Raw genomic sequence first — 15,238 nt, 5'->3', positions numbered from 1 at the left:
GCCTACCCCTTTCATCTCTCCTTTTCCAAACATAACATTAAAAATGTCTTTTTTTAAAAAAAAAAATGCACTTTATAATATCTTTTTGCAAACCCCAGTGTTCTCTTGAAAGAAGCACGGAATAAGGAAGCAAGACTTGGAACCTAGTCCCAGCCTTTTTGTTATGTAGCTGATTTTCTACAAGTCACCACACCATCTCTGGGCCTGATTTCTGAGTGCCTTCCGAGACCATTGTGCTGACATTCTTTGGTTTTATGAACTATTCCATTCAGGTCTTTGCATGAGTGAGAAACAACCCTCCTCCTAACCTTCTGCAAGCCTTTCAGGCTTCAGCTCTCCCAGTGATCTTAGCCCTTTCCTGGCCTTTCCTCTACCCCAGGGGATCCCTCTGGAAGCCTCAAATTGCTTCCATCACTTTTCATCATCAGGAGTTTTCAGAGGGTGGTGCTTCTATAATATTCTTCTTGAGAAGAAACAGTGTTTCTATTAACTCTAAGAGTGAGTTAAGAAGTTTGGTTTAGACTGGGATTGACGTGTATACACTGCTATGTATAAAATAGATAACTAATGAGAACCTACTGTATAGCACAGGGAACTCTACTCGGTGCTCTGTGGTGGCCTAAATGGGAAGGAAATCCAAAAAAGAGGGGATACATGTATATGTATAGCTGATTCACTTTGCTGTACAGCAGAAACTAACACAACACTGTAAAGCAAGTATACACCAATAAAGATTAATTAAAAAAAGAAGTTTGGTTTAAAGTTCTAGTTCAACAAACATTTACTGAGTTCCTACTATGTGCCAGGCACTGCAAAATCAGTGCACTGGGATGTGGAGAAGGAAGTGGGAACAGTTGAAAAAATAAGCAATAAATTATGCTCTCAAAGACTCAACTGTGGGCTTCCCTGGTGGCGCAGGGGTTGAGAGTCCGCCTGCTGATGCAGGGGACAGGGGTTCGTGCCCCGGTCCGGGAAGATCCCACATGCCGCGGAGCGGCTGGGCCCGCGAGCCATGGCCGCTGAGCCTGCGCGTCCGGAGCCTGTGCTCCGCAACGGGAGAGGACACAACAGTGAGAGGCCCGCGTACCGCGAAAAAAAAAAAGACTCAACTGTGTGGCCGATCGACATCAAGTTTAGATGTAACTCTGAAGTTTTCTGAACTATAAACACTGACTTAATGGGGGCTCAGAACTATCAATAACCACAGTTATTGATCGTCAACTGTACTGCAGATACTGCATTAGATACTTCCTATGTTCTCCATTTCACAGTTTGGTGAACTGCCTGAGATTATCCAGGTAGTAAATGGTAGAGCCAGGGCTCACAGGCCACCTCTGGATTCCCCCAGGAAACACCATAGGCAAGTAAGAAAGAGTGATCAAGACCCTTGAAGTCATCTTCAAATATAATATTAATCTGCCAAGTACTAGAACTGTTGAATCAATCCGTTACTTTTCCATTACTTATTTTCCTCTCTCTTCTATAGTCTGTTTAAAGTTACTATAGAGATCCAGCATCATTCCTTTCACGGTCTTAAATTTTCCTTTGGAGCTGAATTATCCCTCTAGTTTAATGATTCCCACTAAAATAAAAAAATGCCTTGGAAAAAAGCTTTATCAAGGCATTGAGGGCCATTCATACCTTAGTATAAGTGCAAAGTGGAAGAACTGAGTTTTATAGGGGGAGGGGAGGGGCTGAAAGAAATATTAAGGCTGTTGTCACCTGAAGGTGGGTGAGGGTGTTGTATGGAGGGAGGAACAGGAAAGCTGTTCCTTAGTCATTATTAGTCATTATTCTAAGTAATCATTAGGATAATGACTCTACCAAGAGCAGCTTTGCCTGAAATACCCCTTGAAGAGCCCAAGTGAAAGCTTTAGTTCTCACACATAGCCACACCACTCCCAGGTTACAGGTTTTAGTATAAAATAACTGGACCTGGAGGGAACCTAGCTCTGTCCAGAGGTGCCATTGTCCCCTGCAGATTGCTCTCTTGCAAAGCCCAGTTGAATTGTTCCTGGTGGGTCTTTCTCCTACCCTCCATATATACTCACCAGTTAGAACTGCATCAGATCTTTTGAAATCCTTGCCTTTACACCATTGTCATTCGCCCCCTGTGTGTGCGTGCCAATTTGAAAGCACAACGTTAGTTGCTTCCTCTGGGAGTTCACTGAGTTTGAAACTGAGGGCTCTATGGTCCCTGAGCTCAAGAGCCACCAGCTCTGTTGCAGGAACCACGAATGGGCAGGTGATGCTCCCTTCACTTCCTCGGGCAGGTAGAAGACTTCCCTGCTGCTGTTCTAAAGGCTCTCAGCTAGCAAAGCTGCCCTAACGAGCAGTTGTCTACTGTTTGCCATCAGTCTGTGGGAGACTGACCCCCGCTTGGAGCTCAGAATTTACTTTTCTTCTGGGACATTTGTTGGCAGGTTGGCGAAGACTGGATCTATCCTGAGGCTTTCCTCAGCCCCACTGAACTAATTTGCAGAGGAGTGAAATGAGCAAAGGCAGTGACTTTCAGCAGCTACTAAAAGTTACAATTCAGGGGCTGGTGAGCTTGGACGGAGGTGAAGGCTGGGGCAGCTTGGCAGAGAGAAATGTCCAAGAGGGCCCAATGAAAAGGGGAATGGATTTCCTGTCTATTGATCCCTCCTTTTGCTAGAATTTTCCTGCGGCAAATGTAGGTGGTTAGGAGATTCTCTACCTTCCAGGCCAGTTTAACCTGGAACTACATTTGCAGTCAACTTTAAACAAAACCACATGACAGGACTTCCCTGGTGGCGCAGTGGTTGAAAGTCCACCTGCCGATGCAGGGGACACGGGTTCGTGCCCCGGTCCGGGAAGATCCCACATGCCGCGGAGCGGCTAGGCCCGTGAGCCGTGGCCGCTGAGCCTGCGCGTCCGGAGCCTGTGCTCTGCAACGGGAGAGGCCACAGCAGTGAGAGGCCCGCGTACCGCAAAAAAAAAAAAAACCCACATGACACTGTAAACTCTGTACAGTTCACAGTCAGTGCTTCAGTCTGGAAGTAAATAAGAGGTAAACTTGAGATAAGGTGCTAAAAGATCCACCTGCTTCTCCAGGCAGGGTCTGAGCATCTCTGGTCTAGGAAATTGACAAGTCAACAAAAGCATGGAGCCCAGTGTACCCGTCACTTCCTATGTAATGAGAAACCTACCCTCTCCCCAGGGTTTTGTCCTGTTAGGAAGATCACCACTGACCAATCTTACAAGAAAAAATGTCAAGTCAACAAATTTTCATGTCCTTCCTGCCTACACTACTGTGCTAGGAAAAATAGGCACAGCAGAATTGTGTATTTGATTATATAATTTCTACCTTGAAAGAGTTTATAATCTACTAGCAACTAATAAAAAGTACTTAGTAACTCTAAGGCAAAGCAAAGTGAGGCAAGTACCATTAAGAGGATACAGTGTTGGGCTTCCCTGGTGGCGCAGTGGTTGAGAGTCCGCCTGCCGATGCAGGGGACAGGGGTTCGTGCCCCGGTCCGGGAAGATCCCACATGCTGCGGAGCGGCTGGGCCCGTGAGCCATGGCCGCTGAGCCTGCGCGTCCAAAGCCTGTGCTCTGCAACGGGAGGGGCCACAACAGTGAGAGGCCCGCGTACAGCGGGGAAAAAAAAGAGGATACAGAGTGTCAAGGAGGCTCAAAGGAGGTAGTTAATCTAGAGCAGGAAGGAAGGATGGGGAGGTGTCATTTGATATAGGCTTTAAGAGAGAGAGAGGATTTCTACCCTCAGAGATAGAGAAGGAAGGGCTTTCTGAGGGAAGATGAGAAATGGTGATTCAGATACTCCCCAGGCTTTTAAATAAACTGATCTAAACTGCCCAGGGAGAAGGTAGAGCACCACTAATCCTTTGAACATGGAAAGAAAATTCTCCCAGGAGGGAAGATCTTAACAGCAGCTTACTTGATTACTAATTGTTTAAGAAATGTTATTAATTATTCACTTACATTTGGTTTGCAGGAAAGAGTTCCAAAGCAGATTCAATAAACATTTGTCTTCAATGGATTAGCTATTGACAAGATTGGAGGGAGAATTTCTCTGATAATCCTGCGCGTCCCCGTATGCGAAGGGCAAGGAGAGACCAAAGAGGCGAATCACTCCAGATTGGTAAATGGCAGTTTAATAAGCAAGAAATTTACATATGAGGCTTGTCTTAGGTGGTCACGAGATGAGTAGATCTCTGCACCAGTCCTCCAGAATCTTCAAGTTTATGTAGCGGCTTTAGCGGGGGTTCAGTCGTGTATACCATCCAGATGGTCTCAACAACACCTTGCATTTTCAAGACCATGTCCTTGAGCATCTTCTAGTTTTGGAGTGGGGGGCGGGAGAGCAGATGAAATACACATTCCAAGGACAGGAGAGGGGTGAGGAGCCTCTGATTGCCCAGGTCCAGCTCATGGGTCAATCAGTAGTCACCTTGTTTCAATGATCTCATCCAACACTAAAATTCTTTTTTTTTTTTTTTTTTCTGTACGCGGGCTTCTCACTGTTGTGGCCTCTCCCGTTGCGGAGCACAGGCTCCGGACGCGCAGCCGCTCCACGGCACGTGGGATCTTCCCGGACCGGAGCACGAACCCGTGTCCTCCGCATCTGCAGGCGGACTTTCAACCACTGCGCCACCAAGGAAGCCCCCAACACTAAAGTTCTTAAACCTTCAAGGCCCGTGATTCTGGAGGTACTCAGACCAAAGTGAAACATCATTTAGTAAAGGGAAGAAAAAGGGAAAGAACATTCTGTGAGTCAGGGGAAGAGCAATTCAGTTACTTCCTTTACACCAGAGACTCCCGTTAGAGACCATTAGAGAGTAATACATTAGAATCATCTGGGGATATTTTAAAATAGTAGTGCCTGGACCCCAACCTCAGATATCTTGATTTCATTTAAGGTCATTGATAGTTTTGAAAAGCCCTCCACCCTCATCCCAGGTGATTCCAATATACAGCCAAGGCTGAGAACCACTGGTCTAAAAGCATTTAGAGTAACATCCAGGTTCTTTATGCAAAGAGAAAGGTGGGGACAGCTATTTCCAAATTGGGAAAGTAAGTGAGAAGAAGCAGGGACATCTCTATGTGGGAAGACAGGGTTCACCTCAATATGCAGCCACCCATCTGATCATTCTCTCTTCATATTTACAGCTGCTTTGGCATCTTCCAACTGGGTCTACATTTGCTGCCACCTACCTCGAATTGATAAGAATAGTTTCTTTAGCATACTGAGTTTTTTTCTATTGCATAGAGTATAGAGATCAGGGTGAAGCAAAACCTTACCCTTTCCAAATGTGGGAGCCAGAATGATGTCCCCCAAGATATCCACATCCTACTCACTGGAACCTATAAATGTGTGACTCACATGAGACTTTGCAGATATGAATAATGGATCATATCTGAGGATCATATCTGAGGATCTTGAGATGGAGAGATTACCCTCTATTTTCCAAGTGGGCCTGATGTAATCACAAGGGTTGTTTCAAGTGAAAGAGGAAAGGAGAGTCATAGTTGGAGGAGATATGATGACAGAAACAGAGGTCAGAGCAAAGGCTTTGAATATGGGAGGGGCCATGAGCCAAGAAACAGAGGCAGCACCTAGAAGCTGTTAAATATTTTACACACATTATCTTATTTAACCCTCATAACAGCCCTATTCCACAGGTCCTCTTGTTGCCCTGTTTTATGGAGGAAAAGCCAGAGACTGTAGGGGTTGAGATTTGTATTTCTTAAAATCTGAAATGTCACGAATTAGAAGATGCACCATTATATCATGTGCCACTAGGAAAAAAAAAAGATACTGCTAATTAAACTATGACATCATCAACACACCTCATTTTCAGTTCTAATTCAAAAATCACAGAATAAATGAGATACGATTTTCCATGTGGTAACTTTTACATTGCATTGTAGAAAAATCAAATATCAAATTCTTTAAAACGTGCTTTACTTTAAAAAGTTTCTGTTTGGAGCCCTTACATCTGCACTGTTCAGCATGGTAGCCACTAGCCACATATGCCTAGTCCAAAATGAGATGTGAGGGAGGTGTAAAATAAATCAGATTTCAACGGCTTAGAATGGTTAAAAAAGAAAAAAAATTAAATATCTCACTAATAATTTTCTGTATTGATTACACACTGCAGTGATATAATATTTTGGATTTATTGGATTAGATAATATATAACACTAAAATTAATTTTACCTGTTTGTTTTTACCTTTTAACGTGGCCTCTAAAGTATTAAAATTTTCACATGTGCCTTGCATTCTATTGCTGTTAGATAGCACTGCCTTAAAGCATGTGAGTAATTCACCTATTGGGTAAAACAGCACAATACTGATGTTATGTGCCGTGGACCAGCCGGACGAAGAAGCCCAAACCGACCAGAGCCAGAAGGGAAGGGGTGAGGAACTGAAACAGCACCGACGAATGGGGTCAGAAGGACCAAGACAACTGATGGTTGCAAGGCAAATTTTATTGCACTACAGTTGCAGATTATATAGACCAGAAAAGGGAAGGTTGCCGGACGGTAGTTTACATTATCTGAAGACTGTCTCGGCTCAAGGTTAACTTCCCTGGGAGAAAACCCATAAACCCAGAATCATCAAAAATAACCTGCACATCTAACCATTTGGTCTTTAGATGTCCAGGGGGGGAGACAGCTTTGCTTATCTCATTTTACATTCTCTCTGATCTCTGGGCCCTGGTGATTTATCTCCCATGGGATGGAACAAGAGGGGAACAAGTAGGGACAGTCCCTTCGAGCAGTAGAGGCATGCCTGGCACGTCCGCAGCCTGCTCTCATGGCTGACTGCTTCCCACAGGTTCCCCTTTCTTATTTTTTAATTTTTGCTGCAAAATTATTCCATGAAGCTTAGTGCCGAGAGTAGTATATTGTTGCATGAGGATGCGAAACAGACATGGGAAGATTATTATCAATAATAGGCAAATTATGGCCAGGGTAATAAATCCTGACAACCCTCCAGTAATCCAAGACTGAGGGTTTAACCACTTTAAATGATCCAGTAAAGTTTGAATTACATCTTCTGGCGAAATATCATCAAGATGTGCATTTTGCATATCCTGAATTTCAGCACTTAATTTCTTAAGATTAAGACTAATATTATTATCTGACCAAACACTCAGCAGATGCATTTTTACTTTTTCTCATTCCCAAATAGAGTCATCATACTTATAAGGAGTAACACAAATCCATGTATACTTTGCATGACAAGCTAAACGCATCCTCAATTTTAATGCTGCCATCTGATCACCTGACCAGTATTTGAGAATTGATGTTGTGAGACTTCCAAGGGTAGCTTTAAGAGACCTTGCAGCTTCCACTCTCACCCTCTTGGAACACTCCCAAGGCCCTGTAAGGAATCCTCAGCTAAACTACTGAATGAGAGGCAGTGTGGAGAGAGACCCAGCCAACAGCTAGATGTGTATGTGAGTCCATTTTAGCCCCACCAACCCCAGCTGAGCTGCCAGTTGACTGCACTTGTATGAGTGGGCCCAGACAAGACCAGGAAAATAGCTCAGTAGACCCAAAGCATATTGAGAAATTATAGTTGTTTTACACCACTAAGTTTCTGATTTGTTTACAGAGCAGTAAGTAACTAAAGCACCCAATAAGGTGGATACTGTTGTTTATCTGCAATTCAGAGCAGAGGAAGTAAATGCTTAGCTTAAGTTTCAGAATCCTGCAAATACATGAAAACTTTATCTCTTTTGATAACTAATGCTCTTTTTTTTTTTTTTCTGTACGCGGGCTTCTCACTGTTGTGGCCTCTCCCGTTGCGGAGCACAGGCTCCGGACGCGCAGCCGCTCCACGGCACGTGGGATCTTCCCGGACCGGAGCACGAACCCGTGTCCTCCGCATCTGCAGGCGGACTTTCAACCACTGCGCCACCAAGGAAGCCCCCAACACTAAAGTTCTTAAACCTTCAAGGCCCGTGATTCTGGAGGTACTCAGACCAAAGTGAAACATCATTTAGTAAAGGGAAGAAAAAGGGAAAGAACATTCTGTGAGTCAGGGGAAGAGCAATTCAGTTACTTCCTTTACACCAGAGACTCCCGTTAGAGACCATTAGAGAGTAATACATTAGAATCATCTGGGGATATTTTAAAATAGTAGTGCCTGGACCCCAACCTCAGATATCTTGATTTCATTTAAGGTCATTGATAGTTTTGAAAAGCCCTCCACCCTCATCCCAGGTGATTCCAATATACAGCCAAGGCTGAGAACCACTGGTCTAAAAGCATTTAGAGTAACATCCAGGTTCTTTATGCAAAGAGAAAGGTGGGGACAGCTATTTCCAAATTGGGAAAGTAAGTGAGAAGAAGCAGGGACATCTCTATGTGGGAAGACAGGGTTCACCTCAATATGCAGCCACCCATCTGATCATTCTCTCTTCATATTTACAGCTGCTTTGGCATCTTCCAACTGGGTCTACATTTGCTGCCACCTACCTCGAATTGATAAGAATAGTTTCTTTAGCATACTGAGTTTTTTTCTATTGCATAGAGTATAGAGATCAGGGTGAAGCAAAACCTTACCCTTTCCAAATGTGGGAGCCAGAATGATGTCCCCCAAGATATCCACATCCTACTCACTGGAACCTATAAATGTGTGACTCACATGAGACTTTGCAGATATGAATAATGGATCATATCTGAGGATCATATCTGAGGATCTTGAGATGGAGAGATTACCCTCTATTTTCCAAGTGGGCCTGATGTAATCACAAGGGTTGTTTCAAGTGAAAGAGGAAAGGAGAGTCATAGTTGGAGGAGATATGATGACAGAAACAGAGGTCAGAGCAAAGGCTTTGAATATGGGAGGGGCCATGAGCCAAGAAACAGAGGCAGCACCTAGAAGCTGTTAAATATTTTACACACATTATCTTATTTAACCCTCATAACAGCCCTATTCCACAGGTCCTCTTGTTGCCCTGTTTTATGGAGGAAAAGCCAGAGACTGTAGGGGTTGAGATTTGTATTTCTTAAAATCTGAAATGTCACGAATTAGAAGATGCACCATTATATCATGTGCCACTAGGAAAAAAAAAAGATACTGCTAATTAAACTATGACATCATCAACACACCTCATTTTCAGTTCTAATTCAAAAATCACAGAATAAATGAGATACGATTTTCCATGTGGTAACTTTTACATTGCATTGTAGAAAAATCAAATATCAAATTCTTTAAAACGTGCTTTACTTTAAAAAGTTTCTGTTTGGAGCCCTTACATCTGCACTGTTCAGCATGGTAGCCACTAGCCACATATGCCTAGTCCAAAATGAGATGTGAGGGAGGTGTAAAATAAATCAGATTTCAACGGCTTAGAATGGTTAAAAAAGAAAAAAAATTAAATATCTCACTAATAATTTTCTGTATTGATTACACACTGCAGTGATATAATATTTTGGATTTATTGGATTAGATAATATATAACACTAAAATTAATTTTACCTGTTTGTTTTTACCTTTTAACGTGGCCTCTAAAGTATTAAAATTTTCACATGTGCCTTGCATTCTATTGCTGTTAGATAGCACTGCCTTAAAGCATGTGAGTAATTCACCTATTGGGTAAAACAGCACAATACTGATGTTATGTGCCGTGGACCAGCCGGACGAAGAAGCCCAAACCGACCAGAGCCAGAAGGGAAGGGGTGAGGAACTGAAACAGCACCGACGAATGGGGTCAGAAGGACCAAGACAACTGATGGTTGCAAGGCAAATTTTATTGCACTACAGTTGCAGATTATATAGACCAGAAAAGGGAAGGTTGCCGGACGGTAGTTTACATTATCTGAAGACTGTCTCGGCTCAAGGTTAACTTCCCTGGGAGAAAACCCATAAACCCAGAATCATCAAAAATAACCTGCACATCTAACCATTTGGTCTTTAGATGTCCAGGGGGGGAGACAGCTTTGCTTATCTCATTTTACATTCTCTCTGATCTCTGGGCCCTGGTGATTTATCTCCCATGGGATGGAACAAGAGGGGAACAAGTAGGGACAGTCCCTTCGAGCAGTAGAGGCATGCCTGGCACGTCCGCAGCCTGCTCTCATGGCTGACTGCTTCCCACAGGTTCCCCTTTCTTATTTTTTAATTTTTGCTGCAAAATTATTCCATGAAGCTTAGTGCCGAGAGTAGTATATTGTTGCATGAGGATGCGAAACAGACATGGGAAGATTATTATCAATAATAGGCAAATTATGGCCAGGGTAATAAATCCTGACAACCCTCCAGTAATCCAAGACTGAGGGTTTAACCACTTTAAATGATCCAGTAAAGTTTGAATTACATCTTCTGGCGAAATATCATCAAGATGTGCATTTTGCATATCCTGAATTTCAGCACTTAATTTCTTAAGATTAAGACTAATATTATTATCTGACCAAACACTCAGCAGATGCATTTTTACTTTTTCTCATTCCCAAATAGAGTCATCATACTTATAAGGAGTAACACAAATCCATGTATACTTTGCATGACAAGCTAAACGCATCCTCAATTTTAATGCTGCCATCTGATCACCAATCCCCAAAACTGCGTTTTTCAATTCATCTAACCTGTTATTAATCTGTAAATCTATGTGACTTTGTAAAGATAAAGCAAGACTGGTATTTTGAGATAATTGATTAACAAAGTGAGCATCATTAATACTCTGTGAAAGAGCAAGACCGGCAGTAGCCGCGGTAGCAGACAGAGCAGCCAAGGCAAGTAAACTTACTATTAGCCACCCAAGAAAGCGTCTCCTTCTCTGCAAGGCTTTAGAGAGTTCCACCCATGCCTGTACTCCGGTATTTTTATACCAAGGTTCATTTACATGTACAGGTACCATGACGTACATAGGTTGTTTTAGTATTAATATAGATTGGGTTTTTGCAGAAGGGAATATGCAGCTATTAAAAATACAGTTAGTACAGCTAATGTCATAACCTCCATTAGAGGAATTCGTTAGGTTGATAGAACCAATTAACAAAGCATAAGGAGGAGCAACACAACTTATTACTGGTTCGTTGGAGTAAGATAAAGCTAATTTCCATAAATTCCAATTTTTGTGAAATATTAAATGTTCATTGGTAACAGGAACAGAAGAAACAAGTAAAGAACCCTTTCTATAATCAATTGTACACCAAATTTGGGAATCATTCCATGTAAAATTACAAGGTTCAAAATTAGATTCAGGAAAAATGTTAGGAATAAAAGAGGGAAACTGATTTCTAGTTACCTTATTTTCAATTGTAACTTTATGGCCAATGACAAGCAATCCTTGCCCTTCTACTGACAATTTTATGCATAGATAGTTTCCTGAATCGCTCTTAGTGATATTGCTTATAACAATAGAATGATTAGTTGGATCGTTGGGGCTAGCATAAGTAATCTTGCCTGAAATTTGTAGCATTTGATGATTTTTATACCAGTAGATGTTATTTGCTAAATCACCTTGTGTCTTAGCGGCTTTGCAAGAAAGAGTGATATTACTACCAGAGAATTGCACAACAGTAGGTTGGCCTTGAGAGACATATGACATAATTTTCCCCCATACTTTTCATCGTGTTCAAAGCCAATAACTTTCATACAACCAGATTCATAATTCAGTGGGCTTAAACAAACATGATACGAATTAAACCAATTAGTATAGTTTACAGACATATTGATAGGTTTTACATTCCTAGTAAGAGGCCCAAATATCGTATCATTATAAAAAACAGGAAAGTCTGCTTCAGACCAAGATATGGGTTGTAATAGTGGAGGATCAGGTACATAGGCCCAGTAAGTTGCTGCATTAACAGAGGGAACACATGAAATGGTTGCCAACATAGCCAAAAATAAAGTTACAGGTGTAACAGGATTATTCTGTTGTTTCACTAACTCTTGAGCTCGTGAAACCAATTGTTTAATTTGTCCCCAGCTTGGAACATCACTCCTTTGAGTCGTCCTGGCAAGCGGTCTCCTCGTCTTCTTTTTCTGAATCAACACTGTCAAATTTTCGGGAGAGATGCAGAGCTTCGTCATCTTCTAAACTAGTTGTAAGCTGTGGCAAGCCATCTATTTGCTTGACTAAGCGCTCAGGAAGCCAGCGAGGTCCAGGCGCTGATCTGGGAAAGATACACACGTGACCACGTCCCCAAATCAACACAGGACCATGCCAAGTGCTGGTTGACGGATCTTTCCAGAGGACCTCCGGAGATTGAGAGGCCAATCTTGGCTCAGCCACCAACCTCTCCCCTGCAGAACGGCCAAATTTATCAACAGTGAGAAAATTTAAAATAAACAAAGCATGATTTATAAGGTTATGTGGTGTTGTTCTGTATAATTCCCCCTTTTTTATTTTTTCAACAGTTAGCTTTAAAGATCTATTTGCATGTTCTATAATACCTTGTCCTTGAGGGTTATATGGAATGCCTGTAATATGGGTAATTTGTAATGAATTACAAAATGTTGCAAAAGCAGCACTAGTGTAAGTGGGCCCATTATCTGTTTTAATAATTTTGGGAAGGTTCATGAAAACAAAACAGTGTAATAAATGAGTGATAACATGTTTAGTAGCTTCTCCTCTTTGTGCGGTAGCACAAAGGAAGCCAGAATAAGTGTCAATAGTGACATGAACAAATTGCAATTTCCCAAAAGAGGGGATGTGAGTAACATCCTTTTGCCATAACTGACTAGGTAATAATCCACGAGGATTGACACCATAATGTGGAGTGGGAAGGTGAGGTAGACATTGTGGGCATTGCTTAACAATTTGTCGGGCAGCCTCACGAGTAAGGGAAAATTGTTTGCGTAAGGTGGTAGCTGATTGATGATGTAAAGCATGGGAGTGTTGTGCTGCTCGTAAAGGAGTTTGATCATAACTCACCATAACGTAAGGGTGTCCTGGACATAAACCACGCTTATTTATAGTACGCAAGTAGCGAATGCAATACATTAGCCATTCTTGACAGCATGACGAACGGAAAGGAGGAGTATGGTAAATCGGAATATATCCTGCTTTAGGGAAAAGAGATTGAGGAGGAGGAGTAACTTGAACTCTATTCTTGGGAGGAAAATGCACGGGATAAAGATCACGTTTAGATCGAGTTAAAACATCTGCAGTCGCATTAAGTTTAGTCAATGGACCAGGCAAGTTAGAATGAGCACGGATAGGCAGAGCTGCAACAGGACCATCGTGGGAACGAATAAGCTGTTGAAGCAAACGAAAAGAGGATGATAATTCAGGGTCATTAGTATGCCCTACGGTAGCAGTTTCCAAAAGAATAGATCAATAAGGTATTTACTATCAGAAAACAGATGAAGAGACACAGAAGGAAAATGCTCAAAAGCCATAATAACAGCATGTAGTTCAACACGCTGAGCTGAAGTCAATGGAGTTTGTTCAATCAATTTTGTCCCGTCGTCCATGAGTACAATAGCCATTCCTGAGGAGGACCCATCTGTAAAAACCAAAGGTCCATGTGGAATAGGGTGTCGTTGGATTATAGAAGGAAAAAGGTAAAGATTATTTTTACTAAATTGAATTATCTTATCAGCAGGATAATGACATTCTAGGTTTCCTGGAAACCCTCCAAGAGCAAGTCCCCATTCATTACTATGTTGAAAAAGCCAATTTTGTTGACTTAACTGAATAAGGGAGAATAATTTGAGAAGGTTCTATTCCTAGAAGTTGTGAGCATCTATTTCTACCTTGCATTATTAAATTACTCATAAGTTCATAATAAGGGTTAATAACTTTAGAGGGTGTAGTTTTCATATGAATCCATTCAATAATCCCAGCAGTTTGCCATAAAACAGCTGTAGGTACATGAGGTGTTGGACAAACAATTAAAGAAATTGGCAGGTGAGTATGTATTCGAGTTAATTGCGCAGAGCTGATAGCTCTATTAACTATTTGTAATGCTTGGAAACCCTCTGCAGTCATGGAGCCTAATGACGAAGGGTCTGAATTGCCTTTAAGAATATCCAACAAAGGCTGTAACTGAGCAGTAGTAAGTTTTAAGGAAGGCCTTAGCCAATTAATATCTCCAAGTAATTTTTGAAAATCATTTAATGTTTTTAAATTATCAACTCGAATTTGTAGTTTCTGAGGCCTAATAGTAGTGTTATCTATATATTTACCCAAATATAAAAATGGAGATTGTCTTTGAATTTTTTCTGAGGCAATGACCAAGCCAAATGATTGTAAGGATTGTTGTAAAAGTTGAAAAGCAGTCTCTAATAAAGAGATATTATCAGTGGCTAAAAGTATATCATCGATATAATGTATGAGATATAACGTTGGAAACCTTTTTCTCACAGCAGTCAAGGCCTGAGCCACATATTTTTGGCATAATGTAGGACTCTTTGCCATGCCCTGAGGCAATACTTTCCACTGAAATCTCCTCATAGGTTCTTTAAAATTTAAGGAAGGCAAGCTAAAAGCAAAATGTTTTCTATCTTCAGGAAACAAAGGAATAGTGAAAAAACAATCTTTTAAATCTATAACTAAAAGATGATAATTGTGTGGTATGGCTGTTGGAGAGGGTAGGCCTGGTTGAAGAGCTCCCATTATTAGCATAGTTTTATTAACAGCTCTTAGATCCTAACCTATATTTTCCAGATTTTTTCTTGATAATACAAATAGGAGTATTCCAAGGGCTATTGGAAATTTCTAAATGCCCTCGTTGTTCCAGTACTAACTGTTCTGCAGCTTCTAATTTCTCCTTTGTGAGGGGCCATTGGTCCACGCATACAGGGTCATCAGTCAGACAAGTAACTGGATCAGCAGGGAGTAGAGGAGAATCCAAGGCCCCTAAGAAAACCCAAACCTTGTCCATCATTTTTTATTTTCACATCAATACGATAGACGGTTCCCTGTTGATGTGTTCCCAGCCCTTTTGCGGGAAGAAATCCTTGATCCAACATCATAGTAGAGACTTGAGAATTTGCACTATAAAGCAATACTCCCATTTCTTTTCATACATCTCGGCCCCAGAGGTTTACAGGCAGCCCAGGCAAAACACAAGGCTGCAAGTATCCTCAATGGCCCTCACTGTCTTGCCATCATAGTAACTGACTACTTTGCACAGGAGAACTTTGCCCTATTCCTTGCAGTTCTGTAATAGTAGGACTAACGGGCCCGTGTTTAGGCCAGTGCATCTGCGTCATAACAGAGACATCAGCTCCAGTGTCTAACGAACCTGAAAAAACCTTTCCATTAATGGTTCATTTCATTTCTGCACG

Source organism: Lipotes vexillifer, unplaced genomic scaffold (assembly GCF_000442215.2).
Source record: "Lipotes vexillifer unplaced genomic scaffold, Lipotes_vexillifer_v1.1 scaffold164, whole genome shotgun sequence".
Classification (NCBI taxonomy): Eukaryota; Metazoa; Chordata; class Mammalia; order Artiodactyla; family Lipotidae; genus Lipotes; species Lipotes vexillifer.
Note: the sequence above shows the minus strand (reverse complement) of the source record.